This window comes from Sciurus carolinensis, chromosome 4, assembly GCF_902686445.1.
Source record: "Sciurus carolinensis chromosome 4, mSciCar1.2, whole genome shotgun sequence".
Classification (NCBI taxonomy): domain Eukaryota; kingdom Metazoa; phylum Chordata; class Mammalia; order Rodentia; family Sciuridae; genus Sciurus; species Sciurus carolinensis.
This window is the reverse complement of record NC_062216.1, coordinates 121,623,902-121,648,725: the sequence shown is the minus strand read 5'-3', so window position 1 is coordinate 121,648,725 and position 24,824 is coordinate 121,623,902. Positions and strand designations below refer to the sequence as shown.

At 36.5% G+C, this 24,824-nt stretch overlaps 1 protein-coding gene across 3 annotated transcripts in view; it reads left to right on the top strand.

Annotated features, from left to right (window-relative positions):
- Tafa2 (TAFA chemokine like family member 2) overlaps window positions 1-24,824 on the top strand; it is a 436,794-nt gene that overhangs the window by 261,681 nt on the left and 150,289 nt on the right. Inside the window, exon 3 of one of the 3 annotated variants that reach the window (XM_047548075.1) lies at window positions 11,521-11,590. The exons of the other annotated variants lie outside the window; for them this stretch is intronic. The gene's annotated coding sequence lies outside the window, so the exon portion shown is untranslated. The remainder of the gene's footprint in view (window positions 1-11,520; window positions 11,591-24,824) is intronic. 3 annotated transcript variants of the gene reach the window in all.

Below are 24,824 nucleotides of genomic sequence, written 5' to 3'. Positions count from 1 at the left end.
AAGTCTATGGAATCCCTGGGCAGATGAAAAACGTGGAGTTTGGTAGGTTATTAAATATTTCATGATGTTTTTTACATTTGTGCAAGTATAATATAATCAGATCTTGGCTTCATTTGTGCTTTTGACTGCCACTGCTAATTTTTTTCATTCCAGAATTTTATTAACTCTCAACCCCAGAGTCATTATTTTCAGGGTGAACTTCATATTTTGCTTTGCCTAAGCTTAAGGCTTTAACCATCTATAAAAAGAAATAAATGAAGAGAAAAATAAAGAACCAGCTCCTCATTGTTTCATCCATGAGGATAGAGTTTAGGCACCACCACCTTTTGATATTTGTGTTCCTTTCCTCCTCTCTGTGTTCTCCTCCTCCTTCCTTATCCTCCCTCCCTTCTCTATCTATCCCTTTTCTCTCTCTCTTTCTCTCTCTCTCTCTCTCTCTCTCTCTCTCTCTCTCTCTCTCTCTCTCTCTCCTTTGTCTTCTCCTCTGGATGGATTTGTGCTTTTCAAAAACCTATTAACAGAGCAATCCTTTTGGGGGAAGGGGTAGCTCCTACATAGAACCAAACACTTAAGAAATATGCATAATCTGCTCTCTGATGCATTAGGTCAAGACACTAGATTGACAGGTTTATTTCAGTCCTTACTGGGTTGCCTGGGCAAGCAGCCCTTCATTCTTTTGTTTGTTCATCTATCCAGTAAACCCATGCATTGAGTTCTTAGTCTGCGCCAGCGCTGTGGTGGACTCCTTTGATACACAGATGAGAATAACATTGCTCTGTCCTCCAAAACATTCACTCTCTGAAGGAATTGCCCCAGTTTGTGATTTAGAGGTGGAAGCTGCCACACATCTGAAGTGTGATTAAGGTGATTTAAGAGTGAGCCTGGGAGGAGTTATTCTTAGGGTTGTTGGTCTCTGTGAACTCTTCCCTCCAAGTCTCTATTGTATTTATGTTTGCTTTAGAACCTTTAAGTGAAACCACAAGGCCACAAGTGTTTTGAGTATCACTGGGTTAATTTGAGGGAGATCTGCTTCATGTTCTGAGTATGCAAATGCATGTATCCTTAAAGGGAGACTGTATCCTTTGTGAAGGGTGAAAGAATGTAGAAAGACTGGGTTTTTAAATGGAATTAAGATATTTGTCACTGAGTTGTAGCTTTAAGGAGGTCGAAAATTGCTGGAAACCTTGGCTATGTGTTATTTTCTTATCTGATTAAAAAGTATATGTATGATTCTCTACCACCTGACTGAATTTCATAGCTTCCTCTCTACATGGTCTTTGTGGACATCCATCTATCCATCCATTTGTTTGTTCATCCATTCAATTTAATGACTACCTTTAGGTACCAGACTCTGTAAGGAATATAATGTCCTCAGCCTTTCATGGAGTTTATATTTTGCTCCATCTGTGCTCCTAAGATAGAAACCACCCAAAGATAGTGACACTGGAAATTTTAAATTGTAACCAGACTGAGAAAGAGGCCTGTTTAATCTGGATAGTGTTATCAATAGAAAACCAAACATTTGTTTAATAATGATTTTTTTCTCTGCATCCATATTTTATCAGTTCTAAAACTAGCATCGGTTTTACTTCAAATACAAGAAATGAATAGGAAGTAAATTCCTTTAAATATTCAAAAGAATCCAAAGTTGTTTTAGTTGTGAGCTTTGAGTTGAAAATAATAGGAACCATGTGGACAATGCTTACTCTTTAATAAACCAGGGAATTTTATTTACTGGGCTATCACTCTTGTTAATTAAATCATAAAATGTTCTGGGCCAAAAACTTGTGTTGATTTACAGATATCATGAGATCTTCAGGTAACTGAGATGTATGTTAGCTGCAGAAATTTTTTAAGGATATATATCTATTTAAAAAAAAATGTCTTTACTACTTCTCTCTGTTCCCAAAAATGCAGCATTATTTCTTTGTTGCTGAGGTGCATTTATTGCTGTATCAGTGAATGCCTGACTTTTATTTTGGAGTAAATCCAAATGCAAATATCCACATTAATGCAACATATGCAAAGGTCAGGAGGTGCAAAGGGTGGTTCCCACAGCAACAGACCTTTGTTACTCTGGAGCTTGGCAGTGTTTGCTTTCAGTTTATGTTAGCAAAACTTTTCTGTTAATGATGTATGCCATGGTGCAGTCGTTATGGAAATGTTAATTAGGAATTTCTGATTTCCATTTAGGAAAATCTCAATTTCGATGTTGTCACAGTTTGAAGGCTATTTTATACTTCCCTTATTCATGAAAAACAAAGGGAAGCATTGGAATCTTAAAGAAAACATGAACACTTTTTCATCCTAAAGAATTACCTAACAATCATTCACTTAGTCATCAGTGTCTTGAAATCACTAATTGTAAATATTGGTTTATGTGAATATATAATAGATGGACTTTTTTTTTACAAACTAAAATGTAGGGAAATATTTGATTATATGTGGGGTATTTTTGTGTGCACGTGTCCTTGAAGTTGTTTATACAATCAGAAACCAAATGAAGCAACACCCAACCTTTTTTGATGAAACAAAGTAATTTTCCCTGCTGCTGTCAAAGGTCAGCCTGTCCATCATGGACTGGATTCTATTTCTTCTCAACCAGTTTGGTCCTGGGCATTTTCCCTCTCGCTCCTAAATTGCCCCCTTCTCCCTCTCCACCAGAACATTCTGATCAACACACACACATCTTTGTTCTCCACGTTGCCAACCTACTTTTACTCTTCCTTTCACAGTGAAGCTTATTGGAAAAGGTTTCTGTATCTGTTGTCTTCACTTCTTCCTCTCTTTATCCCACTCAAAGGGGATTTCTGTTTCTCCCACGTCACCATGGCTGCTGTTTTCCAGGTCACTAAATCTTGACTCCAAGCTGCCAAATCTAATGATCACTTGTTGGAGTGCATCATATTCAATGGCTAAGCAGTGGCCAAAACTTTGGGTCAGTTCAGCATTTCCTTTTCAGGGTACCGTTTTTTGTTTAGTGTCTGTGAACTACTCTCTCCTCCTTCGTCTCTTTTGCTGGCTCTTTTTCTGTGGTCTGCCTCTAAAGTTGGGAGTGTGCAGGTCTTGAGTCTTCTTGACCTGTGATCTCACTCCCATTTTGGGTTTGAGCAAATACAGAATTTCTAATTATATTTGGAATTCAGATTTTTTTTTTTTAGTGTAAGTATGTGCCATGTAATATACACACAGATGCATACATTTATTTATCCCATGCAATGTTTTGTATATAAGGATAATAAAAAATTATTTACTGTATCAGAAATTTACATTTAACTGGGTGTCTTATATTTCATCTGGCACCCTACCCTTGGTGATCTCATTGAAATATATGGTGTTAAATAGTCTTTATAATGGTCCAGAATTTACCTCTTCTTAAGTTCTAGATTTGTGCTTCCAACTTCCTAAATAACACCTTGGTCATCTGCTCATCTCAAACTTGATATGTCCAAAGGAGAATTACCTGTTTCTACCCAGTTTTCATTTTACTAATGGCTTCAGTGTTCATCTGGTTCCGACTTGCTCTCATCTTGCCTATCCTCTCATCAAGTCTTTCAAGGAGTTTGAGGTCTGCACTTTCAAGACGTATCGTGAGTGCCTCTTTTTCTCCACCATGTCTCTAAGGTCACACTATCATTGTAATTTGACTGGACTGTGGCCTCAGCTCCCTCACTGTTGCCCATTATGCTAATATAACCCGCTTCTTATTCTTAATCTGTGCAACAGCATTTTTTAATGAGATCTTTAAAAAATCTAAGTCAAATCATGTTAATTGCCTTGTTTCAAATCTTCCTCCACTTCCACTTGGCAGTGGCTTCCCACTGCACTTTGAATAAAAGCAAATTCTCTGTCAGAGCTAAGAAGCCTCTGTGGTTTGATCCTTGCCAGTACCACTTTGTGACTCATGCTTGCTCCTTCAGTCACACTGCCTTCTCTCCATTTCACTATTTATCTTATTTCCCAGAACAGACTTTCCTCTCCTTTAATTATTTTTCACAGTTATTTTCTTTGGCTAAATATTCCTCATCTATGTCTATCACATTTCTCTGTTCTATTTTTTTTTCATGCTAATGACCAATATTGGAAATTATCATATTGGCTTCTTTAGATATTCATCTGTTTCTTTCTTTCTCCTGGAACACATATTCCAGGAAGAGAGGCATTTATTTCTTCTATTAATTACTTTATTCACAGCTCCCAGAATAGATCATAGAAGGTACTCAATAAATATTTGCTGATATTTGAGTTAGTGTGTTTTAAAAAATTCGTGCTACAGATAGCATGAAAATTCCATGGATTTGAAAATAGATATAGAATGGAAATATTTCCACTGCTTTTTCCCCTACTGGCATCTATGTTATGATGTTGAGGTACACACATTGGTGAAAACACAGCAATCAGCACCAGAGCATGGCAAGCCACCGAAAATGGCTTCATCGGCTGGTGTGAGTTGGCTTTGTCCCTGGGGAGAAACCTGGCATATTACAGCCAGTCAGGATCCTGCAATGGATTGTCTTTCAAAGTCAAAATTCATCCTGTCAAGAGGCGGAGAAAATGATTTGTGGCCTGAAGAGATGGTAGATTAATATTTCTGAAAAACTGTGCACTAAACCCCCTCTAGCTACTTGTTTGTTCTACTATTAAGACCTCTTTCCCTCAGGTACAGGAAATGCTTTGTAGGAAACAGCGTCTTTGCTTTGTATATAGACATTTCCCTGCCCCAAGATGGGGTTTTCCAGTGAGGTGTAACATTCATTAGCCCCTTTGGACAATGCAGCCTGCTGAAACAGACCTGTGTCTTTATCTCACAGCTTCATTTCTGAGTCAGAAGGCACTGGATGACTGGGGGAAGCTGTGATGTATGAAGCAGAAAGAAGATTGATTTTTCACAAGGTACCTTGTACCTGGAGTAATGAGAGTGGCAAATTACTTGCTCACTGAGCAAACATGACAGGAATGTCATAGAGCAAATTTATATTTATGCAAACACACTGGGGTCACACAGGTGGGAATTCCACAAAGTGACCTTATCTCTGGAAGATATCCCTCTAAATCACCAGCTTGCACTGGGAAACTGACAGTCAGCAAAAGCTGTATAATAGCTGCCTAAAAAACAAATACTTCTAATGAATAATGTAATACTCATGGTACAGTAAGAAATAGGATAAATCGTGGTGCCATTTTAAAATGAGAGTCTTCAACTTCCAGGCTATTTCTGGTGTTCATCTTGGATTTTGTGGCAGTGGAACATAAAATATCTGCTTTAATAGAGTAAAAGAAATGGAGTGATTTATCCTAGTCATTGAGGGCCTTTAGAACCTCTCATTTGGTAATGGAAAAAATCAGTGGTTCATCGGGAAGCAGATAATTTTTCTATGTGTAGGCAGCCCAATGCATAGAGACCCCGCAAGCTTCTCAGAACTTTTGGGACAGGCAAAAAATTTCAGAAGTCTCCAAGTGACAGAAAGATTTTGTGCAAATATTCCATTAAAACATTTCAAGATTTCCAACAATGGCTGGCACAATTCACTTTGAAAAGCAGTGCTTTTAGCTATAAACTATTAAAAGAACATTAACATAATACTAATTTTGTTTGTTAATGAGTTGAAAACTTTGCTGATTTCACTAAATAGCCCTAGATTTGGAACAGTTCTTCCCTGTTTGACATCCATTTGTCGATTATTCATACTCAGTTTTTTGAGATCCAGATTTGAGCCTGGAACTAAGTTCAATGCGGTATACACAGAGATCGAAGGAACCAGCTAGGTTTTCAGGCAACTCATTCCTAGTGAACCAGATTGCAATGTAAAATAAATCCAGAGAAAATTAGTCTTGTAAAGCCTAGTCCCTAGTGGGGACTGGACTTTGTGAACACTTTCTAAAAGAGTTATTATTCACCCACTTTTGTCCCTTTGTCTCCAATATCAATTGTAATACTAAATAGGATTTGCTTAACTATATCTATGGTGGTACCTTATAAAATAACAGAATATATGTGATACTTTCTATATGTCATGTACCATACCATCTGTTATGGTTTAGATGTGAGGTGTCCCCAAAAGCTTACATGTGAGACAATGCAAGAAGGTTCAGAGAAGAAATGATTGGGTTGTAAGAGTCATAACCCAATCAGTGAATTAACCCCTGGTGGGATTAATTGAAATGGTAGGGTGTGACTGGAGGAGAATGGAATTGGGGCATGGCTGTGGGTATTTATTTAGTATCTGGAGTGGAGTCTCTCTCTCTCTGCTTCATGATGATGCGAGCTGCTTCCCTCTGCCACCCTCTTCCACCATGATGTTCTGCCTCACCTTGAGCCCCGAGGAATGGAGCCAGCCTTCTATGGACTAAGACCTCTGAAACTGTGAGCCTTTAAATAAGCCTTTCCTCCTGTATAATTGTACTAGTTGGATCATTTAGTCACAGCAACGAAAAAGCTGACTCAAACACCATCCCAAGTAGCTCGTGTATGTAGTCTAATTTAATAATCATACTACTCCCGTTGAGTCCAGCATCATATCCATTTTGTAGACAAGAAGACAAATGGAGAGGGAGATGAGGTAACTGTCCTGAGTCACATGGATAATTAGCCATCAAGGCCAATCCAGTACTGCTGTGAAGAGCTCTGTTGTAAGTCTCTAATGCTCCTAGGGGAGTTGAACCTCACTGGGGACAATGAAGGTCAAAGGAACTTTTGTTGAAAAAAGCTAAATCCACATTTTTAATAAAAAATAAGCTCTGAATTTATTATGTGACTAAAATATGTTGACACACAACTACAAATAGAATAGAGCAGGATGCAGATATTCATTTCTAGGGCCTGCTTATTAGAAGTTGAAAATACACCTCGGTCCACTCTGAAATTCTTTTTCTTTAGTTTCTTTGGCTCCTCCTTTGTATCCACACAATTCTTGCCTTCCACCAGTAAGTGCTGTTGTATCCTTGCTTGGGACCCTTAATTTTTATACTAAGAGTCTTTTTATCCTCTTGATCTTTTTAAGAGCAAATTCTCACTGAATTTTTCAGAAAGATTGCATCCTTTAAAAGCTTTGCAAAATGAGAGTTGTTGTTGGTGCTTGTTATCCCGACTCTGCTGCTTACTTGCTCTGTTTTTGCAGGAGGCTGTGGCTATGATTGCCTCCTTCTGGTCTGAGTGCTTTGTGTTCTTCTCCATGTGGTGTGTTCTTTTAGGTGGCAGTTAAGATTTGAATTTACTTTCAGTGTGAAGAGTTCTGACTGGGGCCAGAGATAAAGGCAAATTCCTCAGTTGTCAGAAACATGGATGCCTCCTGGCACTAATCTCTTAGAGATATTCTGATTTCATTATATCTCTCTGACTACTGTGTGGGCTACACTCATAATAGCAATTATCTAACACTTAAGTTTTTTCTATATGTCAGGCATCATTCTAAGTGCTTTGTCTGTCTTAAGTAATTTAATAAGATAGTCAACTCTATTAGGTAGGATACATTATTTTCTGCACTTAACAGAGATTTTTCCTGGTGCTGCAGACTTCCTGCTGAATAGTCACTGATGTATATGAGGTGAATTTAACTTTTCCTGGGGAGGGGCAGAGGATTCTTCTTGGAAGAATTAATAATAAATTTCAATATGACACTAGTTTTTAAATTTGATCTTCTATGTGACTCATATTATCTTTTACAAATGGTAGCAACCTCTTCCTTTATCTGTTAAACATTTATTATGAATCAATTCCTGCTTTAAGCTCATATATATATATATATATATATATACACATTTAACCCTCACACCCCTTTGAGAGTGCATTATAATTTTCCCCATTTCACAATAGAGTGAATTGAGGCACTTATTAATTTTTCCAAATGACCCAAGATTAGTAAATGTCAAAGCTGGGGTCTGTATCCACCAAGTCTGGCTCCTGAGTTACCCACTAGTGTCTAAGGCTGTTACCCCATCAATGTCAAATAAGGTGGTTATAATTATGTCCGTGTAGCTTAACAGTTCAGGAACCACACTCCTTCATTCTTTGATATTATAAGTGCCTATAAAACTATCAATATAAGACAAAAAAAAAATCACATACATTTCTTTCAATTAGACTGTAAACCATGAATAATCAATATAAGTGAGTGGACACAGATGAGGACGTAGTTGAGGACTAGACCTTGGCGCTATGAGGCCCAGTGCTAAGAACAGGCACAACTGTGGTGATGATCCATTCTGTTGATCAAAGCATGGCATCTAGGTGATACATCAAGAGTAATAGAGTCCAGAGTATTATTACTGAGGACAGGAGAATTATAAGTGGGCTCTCAGTGTTGGGAGATTGTCAAGAGGTAGCAAAGACAAGGACTAAGTTTCAGGGTCAGCACTTTAGCAGGTGAGAGCCTTCATGGGTGCTCAAGAGAAGGCATCAGAACTTAGAAAATGGTAGAACTTCAGTTTTCAGAATTGGGGCACCACGTGAGAGCCAGACTGCCACACATGGTGTGAGTCACATGGTATTGGATCAGATCTCTCTAATTTCATAGTTTCAAATGCTAAAACTGAACCTGATGAGTGGACGGAGACCTAATCCTAACAGATGGGGAAATAGTGTCTGACTCTGGAAAAATACTTTTTGTCAAAGAGAGGGCTTACTTATATCCTCTCTCAAGCATGAATCAATTGTTAGGATTGTGAGGATTATTTCTAGACTTAGTTGCATTCCATTGATTGTATTTACTAGGTTCCTTCCTGGTTGGTTCTTGTGATTGAGTGATGACAGTTTCCTTAGACAAGCTGTCAGGTAAACACAGGAACAATCAGGGAGGAGAGGAGAAAACTTCTGTCCCCTATTCTCTCTTTTTGGGAAAGTATGTCAGCAGTGTTCTTCTTAATCAGAAAGGGGGAATTAAACCTATTTAGACATGGTATAACATCAGCAGTCAACTATCTGATGCAAATGGAGACAAAGTAGTGGTCAGTGTTTATTCCTCACACCTGAAGACAAAAGGTGTTAGCCCAGAATCAGGAGAACAACAAAGGTAAACTGAGGTGGAGAACACATGCTCCCCAGAGCATTCAGAATTGGATAATATTCCCAAGTAGGCTGAAACTTAATTGTATTATTATCCACACTTGATATTTGTGCAGTGTGGTGTTAATAGATGGTATCAAGTGTCTGTCCTCTGAACTTGATTATTTTTATGCAATTCTTGGTACAGAAGGTGTAACACCACAGAAGAGGAATAAAAACAGGAACAAATAGGTTCATGAGTGGTACAGTGAAGACTTTATGAAACAATATAAACTTATTTTATTGATAAAAATTGTCCCATTTAGATTCTCAAATTTTAAAGTATGTTGATGAAACAGAAATTTTGAGAAGTACAAGGCACCTAATTTTGAGAGAGCCATCCACCGGTGTCCTACTTAAAGAGCATTTATTACAAATATTTGAAGCTGCAAATATGCAAAAAGAATTCTTATTTATGTTAATTGCAAATAGAAACTGAGCTGGTAGCAAGTACATTACTCAAAATACTTGGTGGCTCATTTCCTTTGAGGGTATTTGATAGTCAGATGATGAAATGTAGATTTCATACATTTAAACTGAGGTCCTCTGCATGTTATCTTCTCTCTCAGAGTCCCCAGGTGCCTCCCTAGGTTTGCTACATGGAGGGCAAAAGCTTTCCTTTGGCCACCAGTGTCCTCAGTGTTCTGGATCAGAACCATTATTGCAGATTTGCTTTCACTCCTTTTCCTAGACTTTCAGGTGGAGCCATATGAAACTATTTCCTGTTCACATCCTTGCGTGTTCTCAATTCCATGGTACTTTCTCAGATTTCCCTTTATTTGACATGCATTTCATGTCATTTCTGCCCATGAAAATTTTACCCGTGCTTTAAGGTCTACTCCAGCCCCAAGTCTAGAATCTATTGAAGGTGCCCTTGGTGTCAGGAGTAGTGAGGGCACTTGGCATATGTTACCTAACGTGAGTCTCAAAAGTGGAGTAATGAATACCTGGATAAACCTGTTCATTCTGTCCTATTTCCCTAAATGAATTTGATAAAGTCAGAGGGTTCTAGGGTTTTATTTATTGATTTATTTTTTACTTTGTAGATAGAAAATTGGATTTAAAGTAATTTGCCAGGTTTGGGCTAAGACATGATTTGAATCAAACTTGGAATTTTTGATGACTGGTCCTGTTTGCTGAAATTTTATGCAAGCATATTTTGACTCCTTAAGTTTGGTCTCTTTCTAAACCACTATAATCCTTTCTTCAAAATTTTATGCATCATTCTCTTACTAATATTATTGTATAAATCTTGTACTCCTTTATTATAAATCCTTTGAAGGAAGGTAGAAACTGGGACTTGATGGTCTGGTACCACTTACAAAGCCCTCCACAGGGCTTTGCATACACTAAGCCCTTAATAAGCTTAATCAGCTATTTTGCATGCGCACATAGAATTTGCCCAAACCCAGACTTTAAGTAAGCAGATGCATTTCCCTTAAGTTGCCTGATAACAAGTGTGTATGTATGACTGTTTAATAATTACTATGTTCCAATGACACACATGTAGTAAATAATGCTTTGACAATGTGATTTCAAACTAAGTGTCTTTCTAAATTTAATTAAGATAATATGCTATTATATTCCTTTCTCTACAGAAATTAATGGAAAAGAAGTAATACATTATCACAAACTATTAGCAGAAAGATGATTTTTTTCTTTTTTGGTTTCCATTTTATTGTCAAATCTCAAATTAAGTACTCATGATTTTAATCAGAATATAGGCTCCACGTGGGCAGGGGCCTTATCCATCACTGTCATGAATAAATCACCAGTTTTAGAGTGAAAAGTAGATTTTTAAATGATGTTTGTTAAATGAACAGTGTGCCTTTAGTTTCATCGGATGATGAAACTTTGGTTCTTTAGATAATGTATTAGTAGGAGTAGAAGTTGAAAGACATTTTCAGATAGGTTATTACTTTTAATCACTTTTAATCTTCAAGAGAACCCTGAGAAGTAATCGCATTATTTTCATTTTAGAAGATGATAAACTGAGGCTCAGGGGATGAAGTGACTCTTGAATGCCTTTCAAGTCTCAAATTCAAGTATTCCTACACCAAGTCCTGTGTCCTTTCTGCATGACCACATAGTAGGTAGAGGATATAAGTATAGAACAGAACATTGGCTAGGGTCATCTAGTTAGTTATATGCAATACGTTGGATTTTGGCATCAAAAAGATGGTAACACCAAAGAAGCAATGGCACTGAGCTTGGTGGGAGAGTCTGAATGTGTGGCAGCTCTGAGTGGCCCTTTGAGCTTCACTTTAGGGGAAAAGCTACTAGTGCCATTTTATTCTCCTTTTACTTCCCTTGCCTCCGTGTCCCAGCTTATCTGAGCCATAAACTATTCAAGGCTTCAAATTGTACCACAGGCTTCTAAATATCCTTTTGTACTCTGTAGTTTTTGTTTCTACCAGCTGAAAAGAGACAGCTGATTCCTTTGGTATTTTTATACATTGTGCTTTATTGTTTTCCTCCAGTGTTTTCCACCCGGCGCCCCAAGTGCAGATGCTGTGATTGCTACTTCTAGCTCAAGACATCTGTTTTTCAGTAGGTCCTTTTCTTTCTTTCATTCTCGATTATAATCTTTATGTGCCACTGCTAAAGTATAGAGTGGAAACGTATCTGATCTTGTCCTTGCAAGAATGAATGCTCTGCTTTTAGCCTCTAGATTCTCCCACAGAGGGCAATCTCAGTTTCAAGTTGCATTTGTACACTAAAAATCATCAAATCTAAGGACTTTCACATAGTCTTCTAAGCAGAGCTATTTGATGCAGCCACACTCATTTGAAGTCCGTAAGTCTAGGCACAATTTCCAGTGGGAGCATATAAGAAGCACAGGGAAAACAATTTGTTTAAGGTCCTTTTTCTTTATGTGCTCTCTCCCTGCCTTCCCCCAACTCCTGATCCATATCAGAATGTACACAGTCCATAACTAAAAAGTGCTACCTTCTGTAAAACCCACTGAGAATTATGATCACTTAGTTCTAAGGCCACATTGTCTGCATAGACTGTAGTTGGCATGTCTATGGATTAGTTGAAAACACTTAAAAATCGGGAGATTTCAAACATGATTCTGTATTTCTGGTTCTTCATGGAAAATGGAACGGTGTGATAGCACAAGGCTCCTGTTCTCAACTGTCATCACTTGGTCTGGAGCAGAGAATGACTTCTGGAGGTGAGATTGGGCTCTCACTTCACTTACCTGCTTGGCTCCTAGTACTCTATCATAGATCAAGAAGCAATTTTCACTCTCTATATAGTATTATATTGACAAATAATTTACTAAGTTTATTTCTAGCCACATGTAATTTGCCTCTTTTTGAGCCTAAAAGACTATAACATTGTCAAGATATCTTTTTAAAATAAGCCCAGAAGAGAAATGTAGTAGGGATTATTTTAAAGGAGTCTCTTTTACAGTGTGGAAAATATAACATTAATCATTGCTTCTATTCTCAAAGTTTTAATGCAAAGAACTCTGGGTCTGAAGCTAGAAGACCTGGTTTTGAGTTCTGGCTCTGCCACTTACTGACTTTGACCTTGAATGAGTTCCTTTACTTTCCTAAGCCTGTTTCCTCCTCTCTGCAAGGGGGATGAGTGTATTTGCCAACCTCATGGTCATGTGTATCAGATGTGATCACGGATGTGAAAGTTCTGGATGCCATATGGCACTGTGTAAGGGTACAATGTTTTATGGGGGAGTAGAGCAATAGCATATGGCTTCTTAAGGAGCTCGGAATCTGTTTACAGACACAGTGCTTAAATATAATATAAATAACAGTTGAAAATATCTTATTCCATTTAAGAGCTGGAGACATTAAATTGCTCTCAGACTTGAGACAATGTGTGTGATCATTCAGGGTAACCAAATTCAAAACCAAAAGGACAAATATGGTATTTTTTTCCATTCATTTGTTGACTTAACCCACAAATTTTCTTTATTTACTCTATAATAAGAATCATTATAAGTGCTAGGGATAAAGTAATGAAATAGAATGTCTAGGTTTCTCCCCTTATAGCGGTTTATATTTTAGTAGATGGGGAAGAGATATATGTGGATCTATAAACAAGTAGATAAACAAGTAGATTCATGTCATAATTTCAAATACTGTTAAGTACCATGAAGAAAATAAATACAGGTTTTATGATAAAGCTAATGAGTTGTTCCCATATAACTCTTGGCATATTATCTCCCCCCTCTTTGTTTTTATTGTGCCAAAAGAGACACAGTACCATTTAGACAATTGTGTTGGGTACAGTTCAGTGGAATTAAGTATATCACAAATTGTGCTACCATCACCGCTTCCCACTTGTAGAAAATTTTAATATCATTCCATATTGGAAACTCTATTCCCATTAGACAATATTCTTTATTTCTCCCTACATCTACCTCCTAGTAACCTGTATTTTACTTTCTGTTTCTGGAAATTTGCTTATTCCAGATATCTCATATAAGTAGAACCATATAACATTTATACTTATTGTAGCTTAATTTCACTTGGCACATTTTCAAAGTTTATTTATGTTGTGCATATCAGGATTTTATTCCTTTGTAAGACTGAATAATATATATGTGTATTTTATTGTTCCATACATATCTGTGCCATAGTTTGTTTAAACATTTACCATATTGCAGTTTAATATGATTTGATAAAAAGTCTAATTTGTAGAATACTGTACAGTGTACCAAACACTTTCCTATTCCTTGTACATTGCCAGAAGAATGTTAACTTGGGGAATACTGGTTAAATTTTTGTTGAATTGTAGTGGTATCTGGCATGGTGATTTTGTAGAATATTTTAGTTGATGTGTCTTGAATTCTCATTCCAAACCACTTAAGGAAGAAGGTAAATATTTGGAGACACCAAGGTCAATAGGTTTTCTGCAAATATGAAATAACAATGGCTGTGTTTTGGATAAGTTCTACCTACCGCACTAATGTAGGACTATCCTCTCTTCAGGGTGTTGTTCTTTGGAGCATTTTTAAAAATAGACTCGGATAATAGGCTTCCACTGCCACCTTGGGACATGATTTCACAATCTAATAATCTTACCATTGGGAAAATTTCTCATGATTGCACATTTAACCACTTGACTCCCATTGTGCAAGGTGACTTCAGACTGCTGGGACATAACTTGGTTGCTTGGCAACCAAGGGAAACAAATCTATCCATGAAGAAGATTTTAGAAATATGCAGCTGGTAGCAAAGAGAAAGGATAGTTAATGTGGGTTTTGTGGTTGATTTTATTCATAAAGTGAAGTCCTAGATATTGGAAAGAATAAAAAAGTGAGATTTAAAAGGGTGCTGGAATTTTGTTGCAAAAGGAACAAGCCAGAAAGCAATATATTAGAGACTTACTGTGGATGGAGGTTTATAGCACACGGCAGTTGGTGCCTTGATTCTTAATCAGCTGAGTTCTTAGTTGCTTAAGCTATTAACTGAGAGCTGAGTATAGTACTTTGCTACATTAATACCTGAAAATGTTCCACTCTCCTTCATCCCTTAAAGACAGGTCATTAAGATATATGTAGTTATGTACAAACATTGAGCATATAACAAGGAGTATGTATAAAATATAGTTATAAAAGTGCAGGTGCAAGCAAGCCTTCCTGTCTTCCACGATGCATCCTGGAGACATTGCTGTGCGTGGTGTAATGCTGACACAAACGGTCATCCAAAATTTTTGCTTCAACTCTTACCTTTAAAGTAAAGTATGAGCCCTGATGAACTTGATAAAGCAGCCTCTTCTTGGATCCATTTCTGTTAGTTTCTTTTGAAGGCAGAATGTCATGCTTTTTAGCATAGAGCAGTCACTGTCTTCTTAAATTTATTTGCTTCTATTATTTTTGGATGGTAATATTGAAATGCATTAATGTGGCACTTTTTGGGGGGATGGTTTCATAAGGGGAGGTCTTCAGATGCACAACCTGAGCTCTTCAGTTCATTTACATCTGACAGTCCTATGTTGAAGGCATCTTCTAAGTGCAATGGTTTGATGGTAAAGATCTTTTTCTTTCTTGATCGTGTGCTATTAACTAGCTAGTGTTGGCACAGTAGCCATACTAGATGGCTGAATGCACAAAGAAAAGAACCCTTCATGATGACAGGTATAGCCACAGTGAGAATAAATGACCATCTTGGGCTGCACATCTTATCCTAACAAAGAACCCTTAAGGTTTAGTTTTCTTCATGATTTTCATCTATACTTTTACTCCTTCAATAGCATGAAACAGTGGGGTGGAGTGGGTTTTTTCCCTGCCTTTTGTCATTTCCGAATAGAAAAGTTATGCCAGAACAAAAGGAATAAAAGTATATAATAGTCCCCATGTAACAGAATGGAGAATATTTAGAACTGACTTTATTAGTATATTTTTTGCTGTAATAACTATAATAGTTTTATTAGAAAAAGGAATATTTTGTTTTGAACTTTATCTGTGGAATTTAGATGCATGCAGGCCTGTATCTGCTTTTACTGTGCATAATTACAAAATTAAATAATAAGCTTATGATGAAATAGTCACCTATGAAAGGCTGTATATAACTGGAAGGGATTTTTTTCTTACTGTATTTAGTGATTCTCTCACTACCCATGGTTATAAAATGTACTCATCTCTGTCATTTGGGGTGGATGCTTTGTAGATTGTCTACATTCAAAAAACACTGACACCTGTTTGTAGCCTCCTTATTACATAGCATCATTGAAATATGTGGTTGAGAGACAGTGAATCCAAATTTTTCTGATTGTTGGCTCTTTTACCTGAAGTGCTTGTAGGAGAGAACAAATAGGAAATGAAGTTTTGTCTATTTTCAATGGTACAGCCCTCTTTTATAATATTGTTAAGATTTTGACAGTAAGATAAGTTTTACAGTAAATTTTGTAAGCTAAGTTTACTTTCAATAACTAGCTCTAATACATTTTAAATTTTAGCTTAGACTAAATTTGCTCGTGTGTCACTGTTTAATATCATATATTTTTATAGTGGATCTGTATGTTGGAATCTCATTTTTTTGTTTATATTATATAACCACATTGCCTTTTGTTAGTTATTTTTTCCTTAGAAAGAACATATTTGGATCCAGGAAACAATAGTTATATATATATTTTTAAAGTCAATAAACAAATGTAAAATATGAGGCATTCAATACAAAACAGATATTTGGAGAAATAAGGTAGTTTAAGATTAATTTTGAGAAGTAAAAAGAGATATGGCATTTATATCTGATGGATCATTGCCCTTTATCTATCTACAGCCTCTGGGAAAGGAGGGAAATACTTCAACTGGTCATGTGAGAATGAAGGACAGACATTTAATGTAGTCTTCTTTGTAATGCTTAGTAAGACAGGTATGAAAATTAATCAGTTGGTTATTCCTCATGAATAAAGAGGTTAATCCAAGTTCAGTGGAGTAGACAATGGGGAATAAAGGGAAGGGAGGAAGGGGAGATGAATAAAAGACAGTGCAATGAATCCGAAATAACCTTCCTATGTACATATATAGATATACCACAGTGAATCTCACCATTGTGCACAACCTCAGTAAATTAATTTAAAAAATAACTATGGGTAAATTGCAGAAAGATCAGTAGAGGAAGGGAGCAAGGGGGCAGGGGAAAGGGAGAAAAAGGAGAGGAAATGAAGATTGAATTAGAATGAAATATATTCCATGCTTTTATAATTATGTCAAAATGGATTCTACTGCCATATATAATTAAAAAGAACCAATAAAAAAGATGTCAATCCCAGCATTTTAAATGACTGTACCATAACTAGCATCTATGGATTCCTTACTATGTGTCAGGATTTGTGCCGAGTGCTTTACACAAATTAACTCATTTACTATCCCACCAGCTCAGTGAGGCAGGAACTATGATCCAAATATTACAGAAGATAAACTGAAGCTTTGTGAAATTAAATAGCACTCTAACAGCCAGCATGTAGCCAAGTCACAAACCCTCATGTCTTATTGCCATATTAGACTAAATTTGTTACATTTCCAAACTGGAATAAACAATTCAGGATCTTCTCAATGGGCCAGTAGGATGGTAGCCAAATTTAAAAAGTAGTTTTTAGCCATCTCCTCTTGGACTTGAATGCAGGAAACAGTCAATCAAAAAACAAGTAAAGATTTCATTATTTTAGTCTCTTTCACCCTCTATGAAATTCTAAACTTGGTTTTGTTTAGATAAGCATGCTTTCACATAGAAGTCAATGTGATTTTTTTGCTTAAATAAAGCAGGGTTGACATATTTGGCAATGAAATTATAGGATGCTTAGTTAGATGTGAATTTCAGATAAATTCCATTTTAAGTTGGCATACTGCATTTTATTTGGCAAACTTACCTAAGGCTGCTACTTCTCATGTAGAATTCCATTAGGTCTAATCTCAATAGACTGGTGTCTAGTAGAAGTAAGGCACTTAGCTCTGAAAGTATTAACTCACAGTTCACCAGACCATGCAGTTTGTATAAATGATAAATGATGCATCATTTAGAACCTGATCATTTTATAGGCCCATCATACACAGTAATGGGATACAGTGGTACTTAGTTTATTCAGTGCCATGGCAATTAGGTGATTTTCTTTTGATAATTTTCTAGTTAACTAGAACTAGCACATAATTTTAGTCTTTTTCTTAGCACATAACTGTCTAAAATGCATCATGTGCTATTAGGCTCCATTATAGGATATGTGGACAATAGTTCAATCAAGAAGAAAACTGAGTCAGTGAGCAGATTCAGGACTTGCCTTAACCACTTATTTCTTGTCTTCAAATTGTTCTTTCAGTTGCTGACATGTAATCTGGGGATTCTAATACATGCACAGCTTAGTTCAAAGAGTTAACATGAGGCTTTATGAGATATTGAATTAGCCAATACATTTTAAGCTGAAAAACTATAAAAACATACATAGTAATGTTAATAAATTCTACTTGCTATGCTCTATATATCTCCACTTTGAGGAGTATTTGTCTCATACTTAATAATTCTGAGATATTGTACATGTATTGATGTCTATTCTCTAATATGCCCATATCAATATTCATTTTGCAGATATACTGGAGGACACTTTTTATTAGTCCTGCTTCTGTTTTTAGCCATGGCTTCATATTCTTTTAATTCTGTAGATTTAGGATAAATTCTTAAAAGTTAACTTAAGTTTTTACCTGTGATTAAAGCACATGCTTTTTTGAATGTGTGGCCCAAAGACTTTTATTTCCCCCTCATTCCTAGCCAGAATATTTTCCAGACAATATAGTTAATATAGAAAATGCCTATAGTTTCTTGAGTGCCTACTCTATGTCTAGCTTTGTATTAGATATTTTATAGTACATTGTATTTATTCTTTACAGCACTTTCACTAATATGTAATAGTATTCATGCATTCCATATGTGGGCATTGAGAGTCAAAATCATTAAGTAAACCTGAGAGTTTCATTAAACTATGTGTTAGAGCCCAGGATCAAATGAGGTTAGGTATTTCTGATGTTCAGGCCCATCTTCTGAGAGAAGAACCTCTGAAGAAATAATAGCACCTCCGACTTATCATATATCTTTCTTTTAAGTTCAAATTTCACATGATTTCTTGTTTATTATAATGGCATTTTTGTTTGAGAAAATAGTTGACATTCCCATTTTATAGATAGAAAAGGAGGACAAGTGATTCTTTTGTAACAGCAGGTGCACAGGGATGTAGCTTAGCCTTGATCATTTCAGGTGTCTTTCTAGTGCTTTGATAAATCTTAAATGATTGTTTTCTTTTTGCCTTATAGTGTTTGTCTATTTTGGGTATTAGAACTAGAGCTTTAGTTCTGTATGTTTCCAGAGAAATCATTTAAATGATAATACATTTTTATTCCATATCATTTCAACTTGTGGGTGGCAAAAGCATTGCACAAATCCAGCGCTTTGACTTCATGCTGCTAGGCATAAATCATTTGTGTTCCTGGGTTTTTGTGCCTACCAAAATTGTAGTGCCATGGGGAAATAAATGCAAGTATAAAATTTGGGTGAAGGAAACAGATAACTGTGATTTTTTATGAGGCTTGTATTTGCTGCCAGGCAATCCTTAGAAACCAGTCAGGCTTTCTTGGCTAAATCTCTAAGGTTAACTATTAAGCAGAATCCAAAAGGTGGGTTCATCTTAAGACATTGACATAACAAATACAATGAACATTTTAAATCATCTGTGTCAGTTCAGAAAGAGTTGAGAAACTTACTTAGATTCCAAAATATATGTTTTGAAGTTACAGAAGAAAATGTGACCTACTTAGGTTAGTAATATTATTGGTATAAGAAAATGCAACTCTATAAACTTTTGATGATAATTTACAAGACAAGAAATCTAGATTCTAGTTCTCTAACAGGAAGGTTCTAATAATGTGCTTGTTAGTGTGGTTTTAAATACTATAATGTGATGATATTGGATAGATGATGCAGAATGAAAGAATAGTCATAGTAAAAATAAAGTGAACATTTAGCTTCTGGATTATATGTGTGTGTGTGTGTGTGTGTGTGTGTGTGTGTGTGTGTGTATAACACAGCAGAGTGTTATTAGTAGAGTTACATGATTATTTCTAAATTTGTTACCACATATTCCTATACACACAGAAACATGCTTATGTGAGTCCCTTGTGCTTTAATATCTTTGTTTTTTTAATATATCTCCCGCTAACTTTCTGTCCCTCTCAATACTGATATTATTACCTACCTCAAAAATAATCACTATTTCAGTAAATAATTTTGATATAGTAGATATAGCTATAGTATTTTTCACAAAATGCAAATCAGGTTAGACATTATTGGATAAAACCAACGATGTAGTGAAACATTGCCCTAGATTCACATTTAGTAGGATTATTATAGTAACCAATAGCTAGAATACAGAATGATTTCATTTTGATGGGCATATTCTGCTTCTATAAAAAAAAAGCAATAATAACAATTATAAATTGTACTCGTGGAATGCTTTAGGGTTACAAAATCTTTTACCAATTTTTTTTTAATTTAATTTTATTTTATTTTTATTTATTTATTTATTTATTTTTTACATTTACATAGGGTAATGATGTTTATTTTATTTTTCCTCTCCCCCCACCCCTCCCACCCCTCTTTTCCCTCTACACAGTCCTTCTTTCCTTCATTCTTGCCGCTCTCCTTAGCCTAACTCTAAACCTAACCCTAAACCTAATGCTAGCCCCTCCCACCCCCCATTATATGTCCTCATCCGCTTATCAGCGAGATCATTTGTCCTTTAGTTTTTTGAGATTGGCTTATCTCACTTAGCATGATATTCTCCAATTTCGACCATTTGCTTACAAATGCCATAATTTTATCATTCTTCATTGCGGAGTAATATTCCATTGTATAAATATGCCACAGTTTCTTTATCCATTCATCAACTGAAGGGCATCTAGGTTGGTTCCACAATCTGGCTATGGTGAATTGAGCAGCAATGAACATTGATGTGGCTGTATCTCTGTAGTATGCTGATTTTAAGTCCTTTGGGTATAGGCCAAGGACTGGGATAGCTGGGTCAAATGGTAGTTCCATTCCAAGCTTTCTGAGGAATCTCCACACTGCTTTCCAGAGTGGCTGCACTAATTTGCAACCCCACCAGCAATGTATGAGTGTTCCTTTTTCACCACATCCTCGCCAACACCTATTGTTGCTTGTGTTCTTCATAATCGCCATTCTAATTGGGGTGAGATGAAATCTTAGGGTGGTTTTGATTTGCATTTCCCTTATTACTAGGGATGTTGAACATTTTTTCATATATCTGGTGATTACTTGTACATCTTCTTCTGTGAAGTGTCTGTTCATTTCCTTAGCCCATTTTTTGATTGGATTATTTGTATTCTTCGTGTAGAGTTTTTTGAGTTCTTTATAGATTCTGGAAATTAGCGCTCTATCTGAGGTATGGTTGGCAAAGATATTCTCCCACTCTGTAGGCTCTCTCTTCACATTTCTGATAGTTTCCTTTGCTGAGAGAAAGCTTTTAAGTTTGAATCTATCCCAGTTGTTGATTCTTGCTTTTATTTCTTGTGCTATGGGAGTCCTGTTAAGGAAATCTGATTATATATTTAGAGGAACCTGGAAATTCCACCAGAAAACTTTTAGAACTCATAAGTGAATTCAGTAAAGTAGCAGGTTACAAGATCAATGCTCATAAATCCAATGCATTTTTATACGTAAGTGATGAATCTTCAGAAAGAGAAATTAGGAAAACTACCCCATTCACAATAGCATCGAAAAAAATAAAATACTTGGGAATCAATCTCACAAAAGAGGTGAAAGACCTCTACAATGAGAACTACAGAACACTAAAGAAAGAAATTCAAGAAAACCTTAGAAGATGGAAAGATCTCCCATGTTCCTGGATAGGCAGAATTAATATCGTCAAAATGGCTATACTACCTAAAGTGCTATACAGATTCAATGCAATTCCAATTAAAATCCCAATGATGTACCTTGCAGAAATAGAGCAAGCAATTATGAAATTCATCTGGAAGAATAAAAAACCTAGAATAGCTAAAGCAATCCTCAGTAGCAAGAGCGAAGCAGGGGGTATTGCAATACCAGATCTTCAACTCTACTACAAAGCAATAGTAACAAAAACGGCATGGTATTGGTACCAAAATAGACAGGTAGATCAATGGTACAGAATAGAGGACATGGACACAAACCCAAATAAATACAATTTTCTCATACTAGACAAAGGTTCCAACAATATGCAATGGAGAAAAGATAGCCTCTTCAACAAATGGTGCTGGGAAAACTGGAAAACCATATGCAATAGAATGAAATTAAACCCCTATCTCTCACCCTACACAAAACTCAACTCAAAATGGATCAAGGACCTCGGAATCAGACCAGAGACCCTGCATCTTATAGAAGAAAAAGTAGGTCCAAATCTTCAACTTGTTGGCTTTTACCAATTTTTTGAACCATTTGAAAGCCAACCTAAACAATCCACCCTTGTTTTGATATTGTTAGCTTCTCCCTTTATTCTGGCTCTCTGCTGCACCTGTTCAAATCTCTCTAGTCACCACTCCACCTTTACTTTCCTTCTTTGCACTTTTCTATGACAAGCAATCTCATCTGTTTTGGTTTCCTCATCTTCTGCTTCATCTTCCATCATTCCATCAACAGGTATACTGTTCTTGTTATCACTGTTTGCATTTGCTGAATATAGTGGAAATTTGATTTTTTTTACATGCAAAGACACAATGAAACTTCTCTATTTAAAAAATTCATCTCCTTTATTCTGAATTATAAAAAATCAATGCATCGGACTGGGGCTGTGGCTACGTGGTAGAGTGCTTGCCAGGCATGTGTGAGGCAGTGGGTTCAATTCTCAGCACTACATATAAATAAATAAGTAAAACTAAAGGTTTATGAACAACTAAAAAATATTTTATAAAAAAGTCAATACATCAGTTCCTTCATTAACTATATCTTGAGATCCTGGATCCAGATGATGTTCTATATGCTTGAGCAGTGTTTAATAGACAAGGTTTCTGCCCTCATGGAAATTACATTTTAATGGGAAGAAGATTTGTTTTTATAAACATGTAAACAAATATTTAAAGAAATAAATAGGTTAATTTCAGATTGTGATACCAGGGAAGATACTACAGGATTTGGGGAGAGAGAGACTACATGCAGGTGGTCTCCCTGCACACTGGCTAATAGGACAGTCAGGAGATGGTGTCTGTGGAGGTGATCATGAAAAGCAGATCACCATGCACAGACCAGAGGGAGAGCCCTCAGGCAGAGCAAATATCTAGAGCAAGGTCTAGAATGAAAGAAGGAAGTCCAGTGTGACTGAAGGGTAGGGACTATGGGGAACAGGGACATGAAGCGAAGTCAGAGAGGTTGAGAAGGGATATGATGGGCTCTTCTTTTTCAGTAGGAAATTTACGTTTAATTCTCATTTTAGTGAGTAGGTAAATCCTGAGGTTTTCAGCAAGAGATGAGTGTGGAGGGGTAATACTTGAACTGCTTTACATTTTCTAAAGATCATTCTGGGCCCTTGCTTTATCAATTGGAGGATTTGACCTTAACGGTTGATTTCTCTACTAAATTTGTTTGTGAATGTCCATGCCATTGTATTTAGTTTAGACCAAGTTTGTCTGAATATAAGGTTAATGTAGAGAAATGTTCTAAAAAGCCTTTAATATATTGCCTGACATGACTTTTCTTCCCCACCACCAACCGAAATATCTTAAGCTCAAGGGGAGAACAGGTGTTTGGAGTTCAGGCTGCTGATTTCATTTCCTTCAGACATCAGGCTTCCTCCCCTTTTTCTTTCCACACTCTCTTCCATAGACCAGTTAAACTTTGTGTTTCAATGGGGAAATGATCTTCCTCAGAGCATAATAGTTTTTAAATTCTTGCTTATGTACAGTTAATGTGTTTTTCAGATGGGAGGGAATAGGAGGGTTTCAAATCATCCAGAAGTCTGAAATCTCAGTGAGGATAACTGAACATGTAGCAGAAGGGGGGTGGGAAGGGGAGAAAGTCTGGGAGTCTGAATTGTCTTCCACTTTGACAGATTTTCCCTTCAGCATCTTGCACTCTCAAGGTTACCATTTCTCAATTGTCCCTTTTCCCTTGTGTTCCTTGCAAGTTGCTGCTGCCTGAGGAGCAATTTCAAGGTTTCTTCTTCTGTATTTATCTTTTAGTTTTCAGTTAATTTTCATTCAGTTTTTGCACTTGCACTTAAATTTTGCTATTTGTACAGATGAATGTGATAATTCTAAATTATCTTTAGAGTGAGTCTGGTGGTTAGCAGGTAGGATGAGAAAGAACGCCCTCCCTCTGTGCTTTTGTACAAGGTCAGGAAGAAACGTGCCATTCATCTGCCCCCAGCTCCCCAGTTTGGTATTGCCTCTGCAAAAATCCTCATTCACTCCATTATATTTTACTTTCTTCAAACTTGATGGTTAACTTAAAAGTCAGAGAAAACCTTTCAAAATTGAATATTTCCTTTTCCTTTATTTTATTTTTTTCGGTTGAACCTATCTCCTTTCACTTCTTTCTCTCACTTTCTTCCTGTTTGTTGTCTCCTACTTTCATTCTAAAGAGACCACATGTACTTGCTTCTTTCTCATGTGGAGATTGAAGGAGGTATTTGACTGTAAGGCAACACCAACCTTCAGAAAATACTTATTTGCCAGCTATTGTATTGGGCTGTACCTTGGATCAGGCTGTGTATATTCACAAATGGATAGGGGACAGTCCCTGTTTTCAGGGATCATATGTGAGAACATTGGATGAAGATAAGGAAACAGATCATACAGTGTGGCAACTGACTGTCGTATATAAAGAAGGATACACACCATAGTCTTGAAAAAATCTTATGTAAGGAATTCTATCCTGCACCATGATCAATGACTAGAAGTTACCCATTTTGGAGACTGGGATGGGGTAAGTGTCTGATATGTGTCAGATGACATAGGGTGAGATTTTGCTAGAAGTCACTAAGGAAATTTCTTAAGAGTTAAAGTATAAATCATGAATGTGTGTGGATACAGAGGTCAGGAGAATTGTCATAAAATAAGATTAGAGGCATAAAGAACCTGGTCCATGCATGTAATCCCAGCTGCTCAGGAGGTGGGTGCAGGAGGATCATAAGTTTGAGGCCAACCTCAGCAAGACAGTGAGGCCCTGAGCATCTTAGTGAGACCCTGTCTGAAAATAAAAAATAAAAAAGGGCTGGGTATGTGGCTCAGTGGTTAAGTGCCCTTGTGTTCAATCCCCAATATCAAAACAAAACAAAA